Raw genomic sequence first — 21,842 nt, 5'->3', positions numbered from 1 at the left:
TTCTCCGTTAATGCCGTGAAAAGTGTTTCGGCAGTATTAAAAGAGTGAACGAGTTCATGTACACGCTAAGAGTGCCCTACACGCTTGTACCTTGGGAAACGTTCGTCTTTGTGAGTATTAATATGTTCAGAGATAACTTTTATATGTGTTTACATGGAGTGAACTGTGATGCTAATGTAACGCACGTGTTAAGCTAGGCTAATCAGTAAGTTGTCATTAAGATGTGTATTAGCTAGCAATTTATTTTCATTTTCTGTATGTTTCAGTTACAAATAAGAATTAGCAAGGAGAAGCCTTGAGAGACATAAGGCTTTAAAGGATCTTCATTAAAAGCAAGAAAAGCAAGCCTTGTGTGGAAGATCTCCTCTATTTTGTTCGCTAGCTGTCTAGCTTCACATGGTCACGTGTCGTGAGGGTAGCATAGTAAAAAGACGAACAAAAAGACGCCTACTCAGCGGGTTCAAGCATACAGAGCTACTTTAAGCAACATGAGTCTACGCTCAGGAAGAAATTACCTAAAAGACTACGCTGCTGAAGAGCTAGACGAAGCAGCCGGTGGTGAACAGCAAGCAGACGTCGCCACTCAACCAGCTACAATGCAGCAACGGTCTCAGCCATTCGACACCAAGTCGCAGCAATCCAGAACATCGACAAGGCGTTCTCAACGGACATCCTCATCAGCAGCTTCTGCAGCTGCAAGGGCCTACGCCAAAGCTCAAGCAGCACGAGCTCAACTGGCCTTCGCTGAAAAGGAAGCTAATGCAATGAAACAGAGAGCTGAACTGGATGCTCATCTACATGTCCTCCAGTGCCAAAAAGCAATAGCCGCAGCTGAAGCAGAGGTCTCAGCCTATGAAGAAGCAGAGATTCAGAGCGGGGAGCTCTACGGAGAACTTTGCGAGGAAGCTGAGCCCATCAGTACAGTGCACCGCACTAACGAATATGTTCGACAACAATGTGAGTTACTCTACCCAGACACTCAGCACGACCCAGCACAGCCTCCTAAAGGAAATTGCAATGAAGTAGATGTACAAGACAGTACACAAATGACTAACCCTTTAATAACCAACACTCAGACGAAAACACAACCTGTAAATAGAGAAAGGAAACAGGAGCAAACAGTGAACACATGTGTAGTCAACACGTACTGGTCCAACTCCACAAAGCACACCCCCAACCTTAACAACTGTGTACCTGAATCAAGGGAAATGCAACAGTTTGCAAAATACCTAATTCGCAAAGAACTAGTCAGCACAGGCCTTTTGCAATTTGATGACAAATCTGAAAACTATTGGGCATGGAAAACCTCATTCATCAGCGCAACCAAAGACCTAAATTTGTCTCCAAGAGAGGAATTAGACTTGCTAGCAAAATGGTTGGGTCCAACATCATCCGAACAGGCTAAGCGCATTCGCGCTGTACACACCCTCAATCCGGCTGCAGGTGCAAAGATGGTCTGGCAACGCCTTGAAGAGTGCTACGGCTCATCTGAGGCTATTGAGGACGCACTCTTAAAAAAAGTAGAGGACTTTCCCAAACTCACAAACAAAGACAATGTTAAGCTGCAGGAACTTAGTGACATTGTCACAACGGGACTGAACGGACTCACGCGCAGGCTCTAGGTCTTGAAAGCACAAGAGTCTTTATTATGATGCACCAGGTGATTATTTACAAAAGTGAGGGGAAAGCCGGGCTCCGGGGGTCCACACACGAACGGGAAAGACACGCACACTCTCCGTCCACTCCTCCTCACACTCCACTCACTCGGGTAACACAGGGGTAGGTCCAGGGAATCTGTACACAGAGACACGAATGGGTAGTTAGGTAAATCGCTATGAAACACTTCTGAAGTCATTGAGCTGGGGTTACACTGACGAGGGTCGGCAACGGTCCAGCGACGAGAAACACAGGGCTGCCGTCTTATAAAGGAGCTGGATCACTCGTGATGAGCCACAGGTGCGTGGGCCAGGGGCAGGAGCCCGCAGGTAAGCTCCGCCCAGGCAGAGGGAGGAGGGAAAGAGGGGAAAGGAGAGAGCAGGAAAAAAATAAAAAAAGGAATACAAAACATATGTAGCCGTACTGAGCCGACCGGGTAGGCACAGGGACCCTGACAGACATCTTATTGGAGCTACAGTGTGCTAAACAAGATGGTGCACTCCCAGGACTTGCTTACCTGGACACAGCTAGAGGAGTCAGGCAAATAGTGGAAAAACTTCCCTTCAACCTACAGGAAAAGTGGACAACTGTAGGAACACAGTACAAGGAGACTCATAGTGTGTCATTTCCTCCTTTCTCAGTTTTCACACAATTTGTCCAGCGGCAAGCGAAAATGAGGAATGACCCAAGCTTTGCTATGTCCAAGGCCAACACCCATGTCCCTTCTCCCACAGAAAAACTGAGATCATATAGTCGCAAACCTACTGTGTCAGCACACAAAATGGACATTACGGCAGAGCCGGACCAGAATAATCTCAGTCCAAAGAAAATGGAGGAACCGAATCGCCAGTGCCCAATCCACAAAAAACCACATCCACTCAAAAAGTGTAAGCTCTTTAGAGACAAAACTATTGAAGAAAGACAAGCCTATCTCAAAGAGCACCACATATGCTATAGATGCTGTGGGTCTGTCCAACACATTGCAAAAAACTGTAAAGCAGTGGTTAAGTGTATTGAGTGTGACAGCCTTAAACACTTATCTGCAATGCATCCTGGTCCTACTCCTGCCCCTAAGAGTACTACACCAGGAAACAACGACAATGAAGAGCAAATTGAGAGTTCACCTTCAGTCGAGTCGAAGTGCACAGAGGTATGTGGCCAAGGTGACAGCCCACGTTCATGTTCTAAGATCAGTTTGGTCAAAGTGTATCCTGCAGGCCAAAAAGAGAGAGCTATAAAAATGTATGCAGTAATAGATGACCAGTCCAACAGGTCACTGGTTAAGTCAGAGTTTTTCAGCCTTTTCAAAATCAATGCCAAACCCACTCCATACACCTTAAAGACTTGCTCTGGCAGAGAACAAACCTCAGGTAGGAGAGCTGTAAACTTCTTCCTCGAGTCTTTGGATGGAGAGGTCAACATCCAGCTACCCCCTTTAATTGAATGTGACTCTGTTCCAGACAATAGATCTGAAATACCCTCTCCAGAGATTGCCCAGCATCACCCACATCTTCTTCCAGTGACAGATAACATCCCACCTGTCGACCACCACGCCCCAATCCTTTTACTCCTTGGAAGGGACGTCATCAGGGTCCATAAGGTACGTGAGCAAATCAACGGACCCAATGATGCACCATACGCCCAAAGGCTAGACCTGGGTTGGGTTATTGTGGGGGAGGTGTGTTTAGGAAAAGCGCACAGTCAGTCAGAGGTCAATGTCTATAAAACACACACCTTAGATAATGGACGTGCATCCTATTTTGAGCCTTGCCCAAACACAATTCACGTTAAAGAGAATTATGGGGTCACTATGAATGCAACCTGCATCACAGACGATTTGGGACACTCTGTGTTTGTTAGATCTGAGGGTGATATCAAACAAGCCATGTCTATCGACGACAGAGCATTCCTGACAATAATGGACAATGAAGTTTATCAAAACCAAGAGAACAGCTGGGTTGCACCTTTACCCTTTCGCTCACAGAGAAGGAGGCTCCCTGACAACAGAGAACAAGCCCTAAAACGCCTCTGCTCTCTCCGAAAGACTTTGGAAAAGAGACCAGAAATGAATGATCACTACATCCAATCCATGCAGAAAACGTTGGATAACAATCATGCTGACCAAGCCACTTGGTTCATTCCAGCAGCAGACCTGCAGAACAGTACCTGGTTCTCAGGTCCACCCTTTCTGTACTCTGACCCACACACAGAACCACACACTGGTCCTTTCACGCTCATCGAACCTGAAAAAGACAGAGAGATACGTCCGGAAATAAAAGTAATGAAAACTACTGTAGCAGAGCCACAGTTGGGTTCTGACCGTTTCAAAAAGTACTCAAACTGGATCACTCTTTGCAGAGTCATAGCCAGACTCATTCATGTAGTTACATCCTTTGCACAAAAGACAAGTGGACAAAGGGGATGGAAAGGTTTCGGTGAGACACCGAGCGTCCAAGAACTCACCCGAGCCCAAGTAGTCATCATTCGAGCTGTCCAACAAGAAGCTTACAAAGAGACACTTGAAAACATTAAAGAAGGAAGGAAGGTCAGTGGCATATTTGATGCACTCAAAAAGCTCAATCCTGTGGTGGACAAAGACAGTCTCTTACGAGTCGGAGGACGTCTTTCCGCCGCCGATCTCACAGAAAATGAAAAGCACCCTCTGATTATCCCATCTACCAGCCACATCGCCATGCTAATTGTAACTCACTATCATGAACAAGTGGCTCATCAAGGAAGACACATAACTGAAGGAGCTATCCGTGGTGCTGGGTACTGGATAATTGGAGGGAAGCGGCTTGTGTCATCTGTCATTCATCGGTGTGTCACATGTCGCAAGTTGCGAGGCAAAATGCAGATCCAGAAAATGGCAGACTTGCCCGCAGACCGAGTCACCCCTGAACCACCCTTTACCACTGTAGGCCTAGATGTATTTGGGCCATGGACTATTGTGACGCGTCGTACAAGAGGTGGTTGTTCCCAGAACAAACGTTGGGCTGTGTTATTCACATGCATGTCAACTAGGGCTGTGCATATCGAACTGATAGAGACTATGTCTGCTGATAGTTTTATCAATGCATCAAGAAGGCTCTTCTCTATTCGGGGCCCAGCCAAGTTTCTGCGCTCAGACAGAGGCACGAATTTTGTGGGCGCTTGTAAGGAATTAAACCTAAACTCCGGGAACAAAGCGGTAGGAAAGTACCTGCAAGAGAGAGGGTGTTTGGACTTTCAATCCCCCTCATGCGTCTCACATGGGAGGCTCATGGGAGCGCCTTATAGGCGTTGCCAGGCGCATTCTGGATGCAATGTTGTTACGAACTGAACAAACACGTCTTACTCATGAAGTGTTGTGCACCTTCATGGCCGAGGTGATGGCAATTATTAATGCAAGGCCTCTTGTCCCCATATCCACTGACCCTGACAGTCCTGCAGTACTCACTCCAGCAGTGCTACTAACGCAGAAGATGAGTGCTGTGTCTGCTCCACTTGGGAACTTTTCATCAGGGCAGTTGTTTGGGAAACAATGGAAACATGTTCAACACCTTGCTGATACCTTTTGGAAACGGTGGAAAGGAGAATATTTGTCCACCTTACAAAGTCGTGCAAAATGGACAGAGACTAGACCTAATGTCAAACAAGGAGATGTGGTCCTGCTAAAGGACTCCCAAGCCAGCAGGAACGAATGGCCCATGGGACTAATAGTAAAAACATTCCCCAGCAGCGACAAGAAGGTCCGAAAAGTGGAAGTGCGGACTGTAAAAGATGGGACTGTTAAAATGTTTCTCAGAGCAGTTTCAGAGATTGTTGTTTTGCTTGCAGAGACTGAATGAATATTCTTCAATGCTAAATGATGTTTGAATATGTTGTATTGATGTTTATTGTGATATAATGTGTGTATATCAAGCGGGGAGTGTTATGCCTTTTGGTCAAAAGTCAGTAGTTAGTGCATAGTCTGATTAAGTTACATAAGCAAAGTGATAAATAAGTTCAAAGTTAAGAAATATAAGTGATTCATGCTAAAAACAGTTAAAATGTATGGGTTTGTAATTTGCTCAGAGTGAGACATCGTTATCACAAGCGATCTTTGTATTGTATGTGCGGAAATGGGAGCGAGGGAGCGCTCTGATCATTAACATATCTTTGACGTATTTTCTCCGTTAATGCCGTGAAAAGTGTTTCGGCAGTATTAAAAGAGTGAACGAGTTCATGTACACGCTAAGAGTGCCCTACACGCTTGTACCTTGGGAAACGTTCGTCTTTGTGAGTATTAATATGTTCAGAGATAACTTTTATATGTGTTTACATGGAGTGAACTGTGATGCTAATGTAACGCACGTGTTAAGCTAGGCTAATCAGTAAGTTGTCATTAAGATGTGTATTAGCTAGCAATTTATTTTCATTTTCTGTATGTTTCAGTTACAAATAAGAATTAGCAAGGAGAAGCCTTGAGAGACATAAGGCTTTAAAGGATCTTCATTAAAAGCAAGAAAAGCAAGCCTTGTGTGGAAGATCTCCTCTATTTTGTTCGCTAGCTGTCTAGCTTCACATGGTCACGTGTCGTGAGGACAGCATAACTACCACAAAAGACTTCAAGTTGTCGTTGATCTTAAATGAGGTAATAATAAAATATTTGGGTAGTTTCTCATTATGATTTAAAGAGGACAACCACAATTGTTCACCCAACCACTAGCCTTAAGGAAAGAAAAGTTAGGTATTCTCATTTATATACACATAAAAATGACCCCAAGAAATCACAAAAATCACAAATTCTGCCAGGTTATGTAAAATTATGAACACAGCTGTTTGTTCTGGGGGAACCCGATATCACGGCAAAGCATGTGATAGACACGTGTGTCCATTTTACGCTTTGCCTCTCCAAAATGTGAAATGTACATGCATGCAGAAGTAATTTGCAGTAACAGTAGAGGGAGATATTTTATTTGAAGCACAAAATAATCTCAGGAAAGCCTTTAAACAGAAATTACTAACACATTTACATGTAAATACACATTAGCTGCCTAGCTTAATCGTTCCTGGGAATTAAGAGACAGGGAATGTACTTCATATGTTTTTTGCTCACTACCGACTTTCTGGCTTTTAATAAGTTATCTCCCCCTGCTAGTAAAGCATCTTTTGCATGCATGTCCATCTCACGTTTTGGAGATGCAAAGCGTGAAATGGACACGGTGGACCGGCGTGTCTATTTTGCTGTGATATTGGGGACATTTTGTTTATGTCATATCTGCTCTCTTTCTACATTTTTTCCATAAAATGTTTCTTGTAAAAGAAAGACAAAAAAAAAGAGAAAAGAAACAAAACTCTTGTAAACCTTTCTCTCAGTGCTTCAAATTATAACCCAGTGCATGCATGTCTGCTTTTCTAGAAACTCAGCCTCAAGCCTTTAAAGGAAAAGTTCTTCAGTGAAGCCTCCGGAGAAAACATAAAATATGAACGAAGGGAAAATTAGGCCAAAGCAAACATAAACCAAGGGCCCTGTGGTTAGACGGTATGGGGGTATTACATGTGGTTAGCTCCGCTGCCAACCTCGTCTCCTGCACTTCCTCCATGACTGCCCTGCTGCCGCCCAGATGGGCCTGCTGGGCTCGGAAACATTTAAACTTAGCAGGGTGGCTAAATCAAGCCTGAACAACTGCCCCATCAGCACAGAGACTGGAGTTTGTAAAATCTAGCTCAGTTTATATTTCTCCTGACTGGGAGGTATCCTGTTTTCCATCTTTTTATGTGGTTTTCTTTGATCTCCTCTCATTATCAGCAAGGCCAGCAAATAATAGGCAAACATGTGCGTGGAGAAGCCATGATGCTACAGAAAGCTTCATTACGCAGGCTGCCTTCCTACTGAGGGCAGCCTGCGTTACTTGGAAGTGGCATTTTGCTCCAGTGAAGATGCTGTAATAGCTTTCCAGAAGTCTTTTTTGTCTCAGCATCCTCATCCGACCTCCCTTGTGTGCTGTGTGTTCTCCACTGTGCGCGGATGGCTGCCCCCTTGCTGGAGAGTGATTGACATTGTTTGTCTGTTTGGTGAGGCGCCTGACATTTCTAAAAGTCACAGCTCACATTAAGGATGAGCCTTCTTCGGGCTTGCATGTGCATGAATTGCCGCCTGTGTCCACCACCACAGCATATCTGTTCTCTATGACTGTAAACTTTAAGCAGAGCCAATAAAGACCAAATATATAAATATAATTTGATATATTTGGTCTTTATTGCATCTCCTCTCCTGCAGCAGAGTGGCTACGAACCAATCAAAAAACAGCACAGGGCAAACAGTTTAATCCTGCAATGTTAGTTCTGGTGGGCTGATCTTACACATGTTCAGAGCTCCCTGTAGCACTTCCCAAAGGCATCTGCAGTAAAAACTCTCAGAGCGGTGCTTCTGCGGTTCTCTGCTCCTCCTCCTGTCATGTTTTGAGGGAATCTGAGATGCACTGAGAGCTTGATGAATCCCCCACAGTTTAGCCCGTCTCTATTTTTCCATCAGTCCCAAAGCGCTGATGAGAACGTCTATAAATGTGTCCGCTTGTAAAATAAACACAGCAACTGGATCAGGAGTTTATTTTATTTTACTGGATCCATAAGTGTGTATGTGTGTAAGTGTGTTTGTGTATGCGTGTGAGTCTGACTGAAATTTCCATGCACTTTCTCCTGTCTCATAAATCTTTTACAAAACACAGCATTGTGTTTGAAAGCCACCATGAGTAAAGCAGGAACTAACACGGATGCAGCCACGTGTACACTCTAAACCAGATTAAATATGACTGTAACACAGCTTTTTTGTGGAGATTTTGGATTTTTATTTTGTATTTTGTTCCCTCATCGTGAAACAAAAACAAACACATAGACATCAAGAGAGCATGACGAGGTGTTCGAATGGCTGAATGAACTCACATTCGCAGGGCTTGTTGTCACGTGCAGCGCTTCTGCTGTAGAGTTTTGTGTTGACAACAAAAAGGAAAAGCTTTTGCATCAGTCCGGGAAGGAGATGCAGAAAGTGCCCCTGCGTTTTAAGACTACACTGTTTAACAAAAGCAATAATTTCATGTTATTTGGAGCTCCCTTGCCTCTGTGGTACAGCCGTACTGTGTAGATCTAAAGTCGGCTTCTGTTCCAGACGATCAATTTGGGGCTGACACACACCTCTCCTTGTACACTCATACGCCTTGTTTACAGCTCAGGCAGCTCTGAATTCCTCAGTGTTGGAAGTATAAGTGGAAACACACAGAGGCATAAACTGAAGAGTCATCTCTACGCAGGTGTGAAGTTCATTGCAAAAGCACCGCATTATATTTCAAATGACTCGTGTTTATGCATCACTACCTTACCATCTGATGTTAGGAAGCACCGCTTTCAACACATTTTATGGATGTTTAATCCCTTGACATCCAAATTTATCCCTATTTCCCTTTGAAGGTGCTCCAATTAAAATTTGATAGGAACAATAGATGAAAAGTCTTTGTGTACTTGAATCTGCAGTCCCCCCGAGCTCCGTGGAGTTTTTAGCATCTTTCAGCTCACTGTTTTGGTTTACTCTGTCATTCCCAAACCTCTGATCAGTGTCATTTTCAGAAGCGGTGGTAGACGGCTGTTGTTTCTGTAAATGATAAAAATACATAAAATGATATAAATACGGCCCCCGAGGCGAAAGACACATAAAAGCCATCCGACCCATTCATCTAACCGCCCCGCTAAGTGATTACTTAGTAACCGTGATTTGGCATTACTGTATATCGCCGCTTTCATTGCCAGCAGAGTGCTTCCACTCTAGATTTATGGGCTTTTGCCCGCTCTTTCCTCTTCTTCTCCAACTCTTCTGATGAGGTCGCAGGTAACGTGTCCTTCTGATGACTCCTCTGCGTGGGTTTTGTTTGTTTGGTACAGTGAGCTGCCTCTCCCGTGCCAGCCAAACGTTCATCTCCTTTGGAGGCATGCTTTGTTTTGTCTTCCTGCCCAGCATACATCCAGTTTTCTCTGAAGGTTTTCTCAGGCTTCCAGATCTCGTTTTGACTTCACAGTTCCCTTTAACCGACATTTCTCAGTGACATTTCAAACGACACTTTGATGTCTTTTTATAGCGCGTCCCTTCTTTGTAGACATCAGTTAGATTCATTTTTAGATCCTCCGTCAGAGGAACTGGAGGATGTTGAGTGTTAAATAAGGTTAGAGGAGTTTATCTCAGAGTCTGGGACTGTAATCAGAGGACAGTTCCTAATGACAGGTACATTACACTCCAGTAGCTAATTCATTAAGGCATAACAAGCTCCTAAAGCCCAAACTTCACAGGCTGCAGTCGTTGCTCATGCCCACAGACTTAACATTAAAGATAGACATCACTATGATGTCAACCATTAATGGAAAACAACTTTGAAACATTGGGCTTTGCATTTATGTGCGACAGTGAAAATGGGGCATTATCAGCTAAAGCTAGAGCTTCCATAATTCATTGTGTTATTAAACACGATGCTTTTTTTGGCTTAAACCAAAGAAATTAAAAATGAAACAGCTGAGTCCTTCGAACTTCTTCTTCTTGTCCTCCTTCTTCTTCTGTGGGTGGGGGCAACCTCCAAGTGACTGATTGTACTTGCAGTGACCAACAACAACACAACTCTTTGGTGAACCCTTTCGATCCCAAGACGGCACAGGAGGGAGGCAACTTTGTTGTGGTCTGACTGCAACCACTCTGAAACAGACTGACAAGCGAAACTGCGTTAATATATTTGAATCGCTTATCACGGCTCACATTCTTTTATTTTGTCTGTATAGTTTCCTTTTTTAAATCTTTTATATATCTGTTGTATTTCTCATACGCCCTTTTTATAATTGCTGTTTAAATTGTTTTTAATTATCATTCATTTTTCTATTTTATATGTGGATTGTTTTCTTTTTGGCATCTATTGTGGACAGCAAAGAAAAAGTTTGACTGCACAGAGAGACATGATTAATTACTGCGCATATGACAATAAACTTTGAAACTTTGAAACTAAAAATACTTTGAGGTCTAATTTATAAACGCAGACAGATTTTCAGCAGGTTGCAATCAATCTGAATCAGATGAGCGCAACTCATCTGTCATACGTCTCGTTGCAGGGGGCTCGACTCCGCTGGTTGCCAACTGGTTTTATTCTGTTTATATTCTTATGAAAGTAAACCTGCTGAGCTTCTGTGGCATTTGTTAAATTTCAGCCCTGCAGCAACTACGTCACAATTTGGGGAGTTTCTCAATTTCTGCTTCACATCTATGAGGTTCTGGTTGGACTTTGAATGCAATCAGGTTTATGCCATTTGTGATTTTTAGCAACTGATCACAATTAATCATCACAAACAGATTGCATGTAATTGCCAACATGACCTCATTTGTCGCAGACTGATGGCAGACTGATTCTGTCTTATTTATCGCTGTCTTGATGCACTAAAGTCACTTTGAAGATGGCGGCTGAGTGTTAGTAGTTGCAGACTTGGTCTTCATCTGTGAAGCAACCACTCTAGAGGCAGCAAGATTTCAACAGTTTTGGTTATGCTATAGCCTCCAGTCACTGTTTTACCCAGTGTGAGTATAGCACACTGGGCACCTGTCACTCCTGCCAACCCCTTACTTATGCTTAATCTCGAGCCTTTTATTATTTTCCCCTTAATAATAAAAACCTTCATTTACAAATGAGAAGTTGTTATCTTTGTCTAATATTTAAATCTGTGACAAGCATACAAAAAACAGGAAATCAGGAAGGGGGCAAGCACATTTTAACAACACTGTATATAAATAACTCAGACCAAGTAAATAAAACTGCTACTTGGACAAGATTTTAAAAATGTCTATTTCTGCTGTGAAATCTGGCAGTTTTACACTGTGGGGTGAGGAACTGTGGGTTTGACTTAGTTTGGAGACGGGCCCAAGTGTAACTCTTATGAACTGCAGTTCTTGGGACTTGTTCTTTGAGTTGGCTTCATTTTTCTTTTTCTTCTTTTGTCATTTTCCCTTTTCTTTTCTTTTCTTTTCTTAAAACTATCCCCAAACAAATAATGGAACATTTGAAAAAAATGCTCATTTTCACATTTACTTGTGTTTGTTTGCTATCACATCAAACTTAGCCCAAGGATAAAAACGGCTGTTGTTAAGTATTTATCAGCTTCACAGTCAGATATTTTCTTCAGGAATGGGTGGAGCCCAAATCACAAATATTAAACTTGCATTCATTATGTGGTTGCTGTACTCTACATGAATGCTGATGCTGCTCCATGTCTGCTGGCTTTGCATGTTTACTTATTATTGCAATGATCTAATATTAGAATACATTCATGGTGTGTTTACTGGCGTTTGCTATCCCCAAGATGCCAGAACAAAATTTGATTTACTTTAAGTAGTTTTAAGCAGGTAGCACAAACTCACAGGTGAAATATTTAAACTGAAAAAAATCAAAACAGTCGTTATTTCTGCATGGTCAAACTGAAACACGCTGTTTTACACAATCTTTATTATATGAAGGTAAAAATTAACTCATATTCTTTATTACTTGTTTAATGCTCTAATTTAACGCCTCAATTCCACGCAGATAAATCTGAAATATGAAGTTTTTGTGCGCACGCCAGCTCCGTAAATCCCCTCAGTTCTCCAAATCTTATTATAAGAATAAATGAATGAAATCAAACAGAGTATATACAGACTTTTTTCGCAGTCATCGTGATTATCATGATTAGTGGCTCGATTAAGATTCGAAAACCAACTCCTGCCTGTATTACACAAGGGAAGATGCATAATTCAAAACCATCTTGAGCACGGAGCAACAGACTGCAGACCTACAGTATATGAATAACAAAGAGGAGTGAACTGCTCTTCTCACTTGATCACTGACAGGAATCAGTGTAGGAGCTGGACCTGTGGTCAGACAGCCCCAATGGCCAAGGGCTGCCATCAGCAACAAACCGCCGATTGCTGCTGGGTTTGTGCGCACAACGTTGCAGCAGTGAGATGTTGCCAGGTTGGGAGATTTGTCTGATGCAGCCGGTTAACAGTTAACATTGCTCAGCATTAAGGTCAAACCCTGCAAACGTTAATTAAACGGACAAGAGCCCCAGCTTGTCTATAATAGGTGGCCTGGGGGTTATACGCGTAAGCACACAAGTTCTTCCATTAAATGTGTGGAAACACGAGGTGACACGAGGTGTTGGGGTGGGTGGGGGTTAACTGATGGTCAGACTGTCACTGTGAGCTTACGGGTAAATTTAATTCGCAGACCCCGGATCAACCTCGGAGGTTTATATAGGAATCGGATTATGGTCACATAAACTACATCCCTTCTCCTCTTTTCACCCCCCACTCTCTCCTCAATCCCTCCCACCCACCCACACCGCCACCCTATCCCCACTCTTTGAATGGGGGGCGCTGGAACCGTCTGCCCGTCACTGCTTGCCTCTTTGTTTAGACCGATTCCGCTTCTCTCCCTCGGCGTTGCTGCTGGCGAGGAGGGGGGACGGAGGGAGCACCTTGCTGTCTCTCTCTCGCTCGCTCTCTCTCTCTTTCTCTTTCTGTGTGAGTGCTCCTGCTCCGATCTGGCACAAATCGGCGTCTGACGGGATGACCGGCGCATAGGCTGCTGCTCAGTGAGGAGAGGATAATGTTGAAGGAGTGAAAAGTAAGATCCGGAGCGCTTGTGCAGACACTCGCCCTGGTCTCTGTTCTGCCTCTGCAAAGTGCTGTTTCACCCTTGTTCCGTCGTTCGCCGTCTCTGCACCCCTCGGGGAGCTTTGGAGAGCACCTGATCTGAGGCGCAAAGCTTTGCTTTCCCTAGGACTGCACCACTGAGGCGAACCTTGGTTCGGTAGACACGGTAAGAGAGAGAGAGAGAGAGAGAGAAAGGCAAGAATAAAATGTTTTTCGCTTGCATGCTTTATGAAATCAGTCATTTGGTCAGTGTGTCATGTCTCAAGTCGCCGGGTAGCCGGAGGCGGCTGAGACCGCTCTGCTGCGGGAAGATGCTTTGAAGTGTGCGTTTCTTGGCTTAAAAAACGTACTTTTAGAGCAGCTAGAAGAAAAAAACCCGAAAAAAAACATGGGTACATTTTTCTCACATTGCTCTAATTATATGCAAATACAATACCAGAAAGTATTAAAGTATTTTTTTCTTGTGGACCAATCAATGCCTTCCTGTTCGATCACACCGTCAGCTTCTGAGAGGCGCGCAAATCGCACCCGTTTGGGATATCTTTAATTATTTACAGGTCAAAGCTTTTAATATTGGTCTATATTTACAACCCATGTATGTTCATGCATAAATCAGCAACTCAGCGAGTAACCTCGTTAGCGTGCCCATTACATGGTTTCATCTCAGGAGAGCTTGTCTTCATATCACGAGAACTGGTTTACACGGGCACAAAAAACCTTCTTAAATCTTAATCTACAGATGTCAGAAAGAAAGGAAACCAGAAGGTGAAGACGCCTTCTACCGGTGATGCAATTGTAGAAGCGCATCCGAGCTCTTGAACAGGTGTTTGTGAAATCTATTATGTAAATCAGAGGCTTTTGGTGAGCAAACAACATGTGCTGAGTGACTGCCAAAATCAGATCTCGTGGTCCATCTCCAGAGCTGTCACCTGCGCCTGACATCAAAGATCCTCCGTGGAATCTGAGTTACTAATGATCACAGGGTCTGCTTGTCAGTATGTTATCTTTACACTGAAGTACCCCGTGCCAACTTTGCTTTGCTTTGCTGAAAATATGCAAGAAGAAAAATGAAGCAACAAAAAAAAAGTGTCGGTAAAAAGATGGATTGCCTGGTGCCAAGTAGGTGAACAGATCTTAGAGGGTTTTATATTGATGAGTGCCCGCTCTGTAAACAAACACTGGCATGTACAAATCACAGTGAAGGAGGAGAACAGTTTAAGTCACCTTGACGAATGAGCTGTATTGTCTGAGAATATGAGAGCCCCTGCAGCCCAATAAAGCCCATTCTGTTTCCATTCACCGCCTCAGCCTGGAGGAGTCCAAGTCTTTTCTTCTTTTGCCTTGTTAGTGCGCCCACCACCAGCTGTGTGTCAGTGCCACAAAGCAGGACGAGGTTAACTAGGCAACGACACGTTATAGAGGAGCTCAGGAAAATGTTTGCAAGAGGCTACAGAGAGGCAGAGAAGTGGTGCTTACAGGGCGAGAAGAGAAAAGTGAGGAATGAGGCAAAGAGGCTCAGCTGAAAGTTTACAGCATGCATTTTTCATCCTGTCCGGATCTGTGTGTGTGTGCTTGAGAGATTGTGTATGTGTGTGTGAGTCATCCATGAGCCCTGGCACGCATGCAGTAGTTGCGTGTATGTTTGCGTGTTGAAGTGTGTATGTAGATGAGTGCACTCATACGAGCAGAGGGATCAGAGAGCGGTGTTGTGAGGAAGAAAGGGGTCTGATTCTAAAATAGAGTACGAGCTCAGTTCAGCTGCCTCGCTGTCTATTTGCTGCACACTTTGCACTCATTCAGCCTCTGTATTGTTTATCGTGCATTTCTCTGTGAGCAGTCTGCAATTTAAGGAGCCACTTTGCATCAGTGGAAGATGGAAAAAAAGAGGCTCATATGCAATGCTTTTAGAGATGCTAGAGTGTGATTAATCATTGCATAAAACTAGTTCCAGCTTTATGTGAGCATTTTTCTGCTTTTTTTTGTCTTGTGTATGAACATGAGCTGAATTTCTGTAGTTTGGCTGGGGAAAATAAACAATCTGCAGAAGCATTTCAGTGTTTTTCTGCAGTTTCTGTGGAGACAAAAATGAATTATTGAAACAATCACTAAGTTATTTGTAGCTGAGTGACAAACATCACTGTTTTTCCAGATGTTATAGAACTGCAGAGTCAATATCTTTGGGTTTCAGTGGGCAATCAATGAAACTGCTGTGTTTCTTTTTTGTGTGTGTTATTTTCTGATGAAAATAATCATTAGTAAAAGCCATGCTGGTCTCAGCTCATGTGAATTTGTTTCAAGAGCCTTGTTGCTGGCATATTTGTCAGTGAAAGCCAAAGGTAATTCTCAGTCAAGGTTTGATTTTATTCTCTATGGTTAGAAAGTGCCAACTCTAATATGTCACTTAGGTGATTATGGGTTCTAGTTCCCCACTAATACAGTGTTAATAGCTAACAGAATGAGACTATATAAATGCAAATGAGCACCAGCTTTGCGCTTATAGCGGCTTAGGTATGATCAAAATAAGCTTAACTTGGAGAGAGCCACGGGCTTGTTGCTGTATGATTGTGCATCTATTAAAAGGTTCTGATTTTGTTTGGCTCAGAATGTGATGGGCAGTGTTTTAAACCTCTTTTTGATGTTTTTTTAACCTGGATTTTATAAGCAACGGACTCATCTGTGAACTAAGCTGTGAACCAAAATGGGAGCTTTAACGATCTCTTTGGGCTTTGTGGTCCGTGTGGAGCCAGAAGGGGAATAGGTTTGTGGACTAACAATGACTTTACAGTGAATGTTGTAAAAACTGTCTGTTTTCAGCACTGGACAGCTCCCAAATCTCAGAGCTCGGGGACCTAACTGCAAACACTTGGGAAATAGTGCAAGAGAAATGAATACTCAGTGTTTTGAGGTCCTTGGATTGGGATATTGTCGAACTCCGTCACTCTGCGGAATATTGAAACCCTCTCGCAGCCTGTGCACCCAGCAGCCAAAACCCAAGGGGGATTGGGCAAGCCAATCCATCAATCAAATTCAGTCTATAGACTGGGAGGGACTAAAGCAACCCACGAAACCAATCATTACAAGCCTAGATGGGACCACAGCTGAACAGCTCACCCACACAAAGAGAAGGGCCCTCTCTTTGTCTTTGGCCAGGGGCTCTCCTCGAAGGTCTGGTGGAAGACAAATGTTTGGTTTCACAGATGGATGAGGAGAAGGTCTTGAAGGCAGCACGGAAGTTTTAACAGCCCCGCAACACAGAGATTAGAATATCTTCCACACGTTCGCTGGTTAATGCAGTTATGTTGTGATGTGTAACGTCCCCCCTGTTTGAAATATGTCCATTCAGCAATTCTTTGCTGTTATTGTTAAGTGCTGATGTGAGAATAAGCTGATGGCTCAAGACTCTCCAGGCATTTGGCACTGGTGACAAACACTTGGAGGACAATACTCTTCCCTTCTTCTTTCCTCGCCTAGTTGATATTCCACAGACTCAGCACATCATTAAAGACGAGGAATCTTCTTGGATGATGTCCCACCAGCGTGTGGGTCTATTATTCCATTTCATTTCACAGCTACTCACTTTTCTGACCACCTCTGGCTGCAGAACTGAACTGTGGTCATAAACGGCGGTCTGTTTACGGTAGATCCGATGATGCAAGGCGTACGCAGAGGGCGTGAATGTGTGGAGGTTCAATATACTACAGAAGGTAGCACCTGATCCTTTGTTAGCATTGTTCCTCAGAGCCAACCTCAGAGGCTTCACCTTTGACCTGTGCTCTCCTTCAGACACAGCAGGCTTCAGCATGCTAACAGCCTTTCGATGCTTATATTTGACCTTTGACCTTTAAATCATTACTCATTTGACTTACAAAACATTTCCGTGTGTAAAGGTGCTTCTTTCTTTATGATAAAACGGAACAAAGGACTGTAACGTGAAAGGTGCTGTTTGCAGCCTATTTTAGCTCATTGCTGGTTTTGTGCCTGTGTTTTTATTTTGCTTTAATCTCAGCAACAAGCAGCAGAGAGATGGTGTTATTAATGGAGGATTAGCCTGATAATGGACAGAGATGGACAGAGACTGAATATCAGAAACATGAGGAAAAAGTAAAAAGTATCAAGTTAGCGCACTAGCAAATGTCACAAATAGCAAAAAATGATACGATTTCAAGCTGAAACTACGATTCAGTAAGTTTTATATGGTACAGCAAGTATCTAATTAGTACCAAGTACAGCAAAATGTAATTATTTAAACTTACTTACTTAACTGTACAAAGCCTTGAACCACCCCTCATTTCTGTGCATTTTGCTTCCAAGCATTTAGACTTTCTCGTAGTTGTATAAAGTGCTCTTGAGCAATAGTTCTCCAGGCTTTCTGAAGGTCATTCATTCAGCTATTCCTTGGCTGCTTTTTCACTCCTTTTCAGTCTTTGTACGTGACCATTTTCAGAAGAGTCAAGCATAAAAAAGGCACCCGACTCAAGGGATGAATCACTGTTGCTCTTACACATAGATATAGACAGACAACTTAGCAACAAACCAATTTAAGATTGTATCTTTAGGGACTATTTTTTTATTAGAAGCCTGTCACCAAACATGTAATTTGTTAACGTTTCTTAAGTTGAATCTACAAAAGATAACACAGACTTGACATGGTACTTTTTGGAACAACAAAGTGATTTCCAAAGAGTTATTAGCTGAAAACTTGGCACTGTGTGCAACGTGCCCTTAAAAAACTATGAAAACTTCGCCATAGCAGATGAAGAGTATTTCCAACAAAGACCTGACACCAAACCTGAGAGATGCATCTGGCTCTTCAGTTGATCCGTTTGCTGTTCACTGAAGCCTCATCAGCAATGGTCTCAATATAACATCCTTCAAGAAACCTGGAGAACTACTCCTGAAGACTACAGACAAATCTGTGTCGAAGAATTAAAGTGGTCAGACCAAGTATTTACTTCAGGCTTGTTACAATTATACAAACTCTGTTTTTGCCTTCTATGCTGTAGGTTTGCACGTTTTAATAAATCAGTACAAATATTCCCCCTTTTCTAACAAAACATAAAGAAATAAGAGGCGACTCCAGACTTTTGCACAGTACTGTAGCCAGTCATAGTGAGATAGTGAGATTTGTACCTACAAATCTTGAGTCTCTATCTCAAGATTTTTATTCATTTTTTCATCATTTGGCCTGAAGTCTTCTGGAATCTACAAGCAAATTCTTCTCCATTATTTACAGACTTTACAGTCACAATATTTCTCCTCTGATGTTGATATATTTTGATGCATTTGCTTCAGAGCAGTGATTGACTCTACACAGAATCTGCTGTTTGCTGGTCTTTATTTTCCTCTGAAAGCTACCTTACAATGCTCCACTCTCACACACTTATAAATAATGCGTCTCCCTCGTATGTTAATCAAATGCATTTAAATGGACTTTTTTGTCCAACTCGCAGCTGGCTGACCAAATTTCTCTCTTTCTCTCACACACACACACCAACACACATATGGCAGTGACAGAAAGAGGCTGAGAATGAAGAGGTGGAGAGAGAAAATGAGCATATCTGAGATCATCTGCTGCAGGTCTGTTGAGTGCAGCTCCACAGCAGCTTAATAACACTACAGGAAGGTAGGAAACAGATGGATGGTATAAGAGCTGTCAGTCTCTCAGGTACCTACAAATCACTGGCGACACATACATTAAACATCACGACAGTAAATTTCCTCTTTGGTACCTGCTGCATGTTGTCTCACTGAATAATTCACACACACACACACACACACACACACACACACACACACACAGAAAGAGTAAAGTTACAGCTTGTAACCTACTTACACTTGTGCAAAGCCGAGTCCTGACCTAAGTCATTACACTTCTCTGTGTCTATCTCACTGGACTTGTGCGTCAAGGATCCTTCAGATTGATCTAAATTGCCTTTTCCCACTTTACTGGACACACATCTAGTCAAATTTTACCTCGGCCTCTCCTGAGCGTGTTATCGAGCTGTTTTAAATAACCCCCGTCCCAGCACCAGTGAGATCAATGGTGTCAGTGTGAGAGGATGGAGTGTGTAATCTTGAATCGGAGGGACCAGCAGCTTTCCAGTGTCCTCTCTGCAGCTGAAGCCCAGGCCAGAGCAGTGAGTCATTAGCTGCTCTGAGTATAATCAGTGACCACACAGGCACACTGAGTGTGAAGGCTTTTGAATACTTGATCCAGATTTTCTTTTTCTTCCTTGTTGTTGTTTTAAATTCTTGAGTAATTAATGTTCATGCTCTCTGGTTTTATTGCCTCTTTTATGGTCCGACATCAACAATGCAATTTGGATTTTTTACTCTTTTCTCTGCAGTTACTTAGGAAAAGTTGGATTCGAGTGTGCAGAGTCTCCAGGATAGACTGGCCTCAGTGTTTTTTTGTTGTTTTTTGCACAAACATTAAATGAAAAAGACTTACAGAGTTACTGAGGCAGTTTTTAGACCTTCCACCGTGGCAGTGTGTTATTGTCATAATGCTGATAAAATGACCTTCCTCTTTCGCTCTTCTCTCCTTCGTCTTTTTCCTCTCACCACTTTGTCTGTCACTCATCCGGAGCTGTTATTCCGCTCCTCACTCGGCTGCTCTCTGGAGGTAATGGTTTTGTGAGATATGATTAAAGAAGAAGGGGAGAACAGGAATCACCTTTTGCTGTCGGTTCGCAGTAGGAGACACGCGGCAGACAGTTTGACTCGTTTCTGTAAAACTGCCACAGTTTCTGTCCTCGGGCCAATTCTTAAACTATGTTACGTTGCTAGACATTGATTGTGCTGCTTCCTCTTGTCATCTCAAGATTTTGCAGATTGCTGTAAAAAAAGGAAATAATATTAACGCCTGGATTTTACATCACTCAGAAAGTGAAAGAAGACCTCAAACCCTGAAGGTTCAGTCAAATGTTGAGCATGAAGTGATTTTTTTTTTCTTTTACTGTGAAAACAAATATGAACTTCAAATTTTTCATAACACAAACACAGAAATCAATTGCATTAATTGGCTATACGGTGTATTATTGACAAGCTGCCTGCAGCTAGCTTCCACCCTGCTGCAGTGGAAGAACATAAATCTGTTTTGTTCTGGAGTTAGTGAGACATGTTCATACTTCTCCAGTCTTAAATTCTATCAACTCGGTCTCATCAATGTGAAGATAGATTATTAAAAATATACAAAGCTGTGAAACTAATCTTTACGTTACTATAATCAGAAATCAAACTGAGTTATTTCATGGAACATGTTACATTTATTATTTGCTCGTGAAACAGAAGGCAGACTTTTTGTACGGTACCCTTATTTTCTCATGCTAAATGATGGCTATTATTTTGGAGTTTTACAGTTTAAAAAAAGTCAGCTGGAAACATGAGAAAGTCTTCTGGAGACATAATTTCACCGAACTCAGTGTTCAGTGATTATAGTCCAACTATCTGTAACATCAGCTGATAAAATGACTTTGTTTTTCCATTCTCTGTCAAGATGATCCCACACTGCTGTAATAATGTTGATGTCTGGGCTCTGGGGAGGCTGATCCATGACTGATAGTTTTTCACTGTGTGTTTTTCTATTCAGCTTTGCTTTTCCTGCTTTGGCAGTGTGTTTGGGATCATTGTCAAGCTGACAAGTTAAGATGTTGCCATTCAGGCACTTTGCAGATGGTGCTGCACGGTGGATCAAAATCTGAACATACATCAAGTTTGACAAGATTCCCAACAACTACTGGCTGAAATACAGCCCGAAACCAAGACAGAGCCTTCACCATGTGGTACAGATGGCTGTAGACACATACTGGTGGACCTCTGTCCTCTTCTCTCCCGCACATATTGACAAAAGATTATATCAAAACCTTCAATTTTTAATTCTTCAGTCCTGTTGCTACTGATTTGCAGACCAGTTCATATGTAATTTGGCATACCTCAGCATTTTCTCCCTGTTTCCTTTCCTAATGAAGGAACCCATGATAGCCAATCCTCCACTGAGAGCATTTGTCATGAAAGGTAGATCAACTGAAGGCCGAGATACTTCTGTCAGGTCCTGTTCAGGTCTTTGCTGGCTTTTGTCCCATTTTTTAATGTTATAACCCTCAGTTAAAAATTCTTTTGTTTTCTTTTGTCCCACAGTTGCCAAGTTTTTGATTAATGGCTCTTTGAGAATCACTCTTTTTATCAAACTGAGTCACCTATCTTAAGACTTTTTTTGTAGATTTAACTAAAAATTCCTTGAGATAGTATCTTCTTTATGCACAAATAAGTCAGTATTAAGGAGTTTAACAAAGAAAGAAAACAAACAAACAAATTCCTCTGAAAATGGTCGGGTACAAGGACTGGACTGAAAATGAGTGAAAGACCTTTTTAGAAAGCACGGAGAACTTTTGCTCAAATATGACAGACACTCTGGCTGCCTGGAATCATAATATAAAAAAATAAGGGCTTGCTGAAGACTTTTTTGCAAGGTACTGCACTTTGTGATGTGGCGCACATGTTCATGACAGTCACA

The 21,842-nt window shown here is 42.6% G+C and overlaps 1 protein-coding gene across 5 annotated transcripts in view; it reads left to right on the top strand.

The window, feature by feature from the left end:
- LOC309694140 (neurocan core protein-like) overlaps nt 1-21,842 on the top strand; it is a 110,997-nt gene that overhangs the window by 50,564 nt on the left and 38,591 nt on the right. Inside the window, exon 1 of one of the 5 annotated variants that reach the window (XM_082513944.1) lies at nt 13,089-13,493. The exons of the other annotated variants lie outside the window; for them this stretch is intronic. The gene's annotated coding sequence lies outside the window, so the exon portion shown is untranslated. Of the gene's footprint in view, nt 1-13,088; nt 13,494-21,842 lie in introns of those variants that run through there. 5 annotated transcript variants of the gene reach the window in all.

Source organism: Aulonocara stuartgranti, assembly GCF_965226115.1.
Source record: "Aulonocara stuartgranti genome assembly, chromosome: 18".
Taxonomy (NCBI): Eukaryota; Metazoa; Chordata; class Actinopteri; order Cichliformes; family Cichlidae; genus Aulonocara; species Aulonocara stuartgranti.
This window is presented reverse-complemented; position numbering and strand designations above follow the sequence as displayed.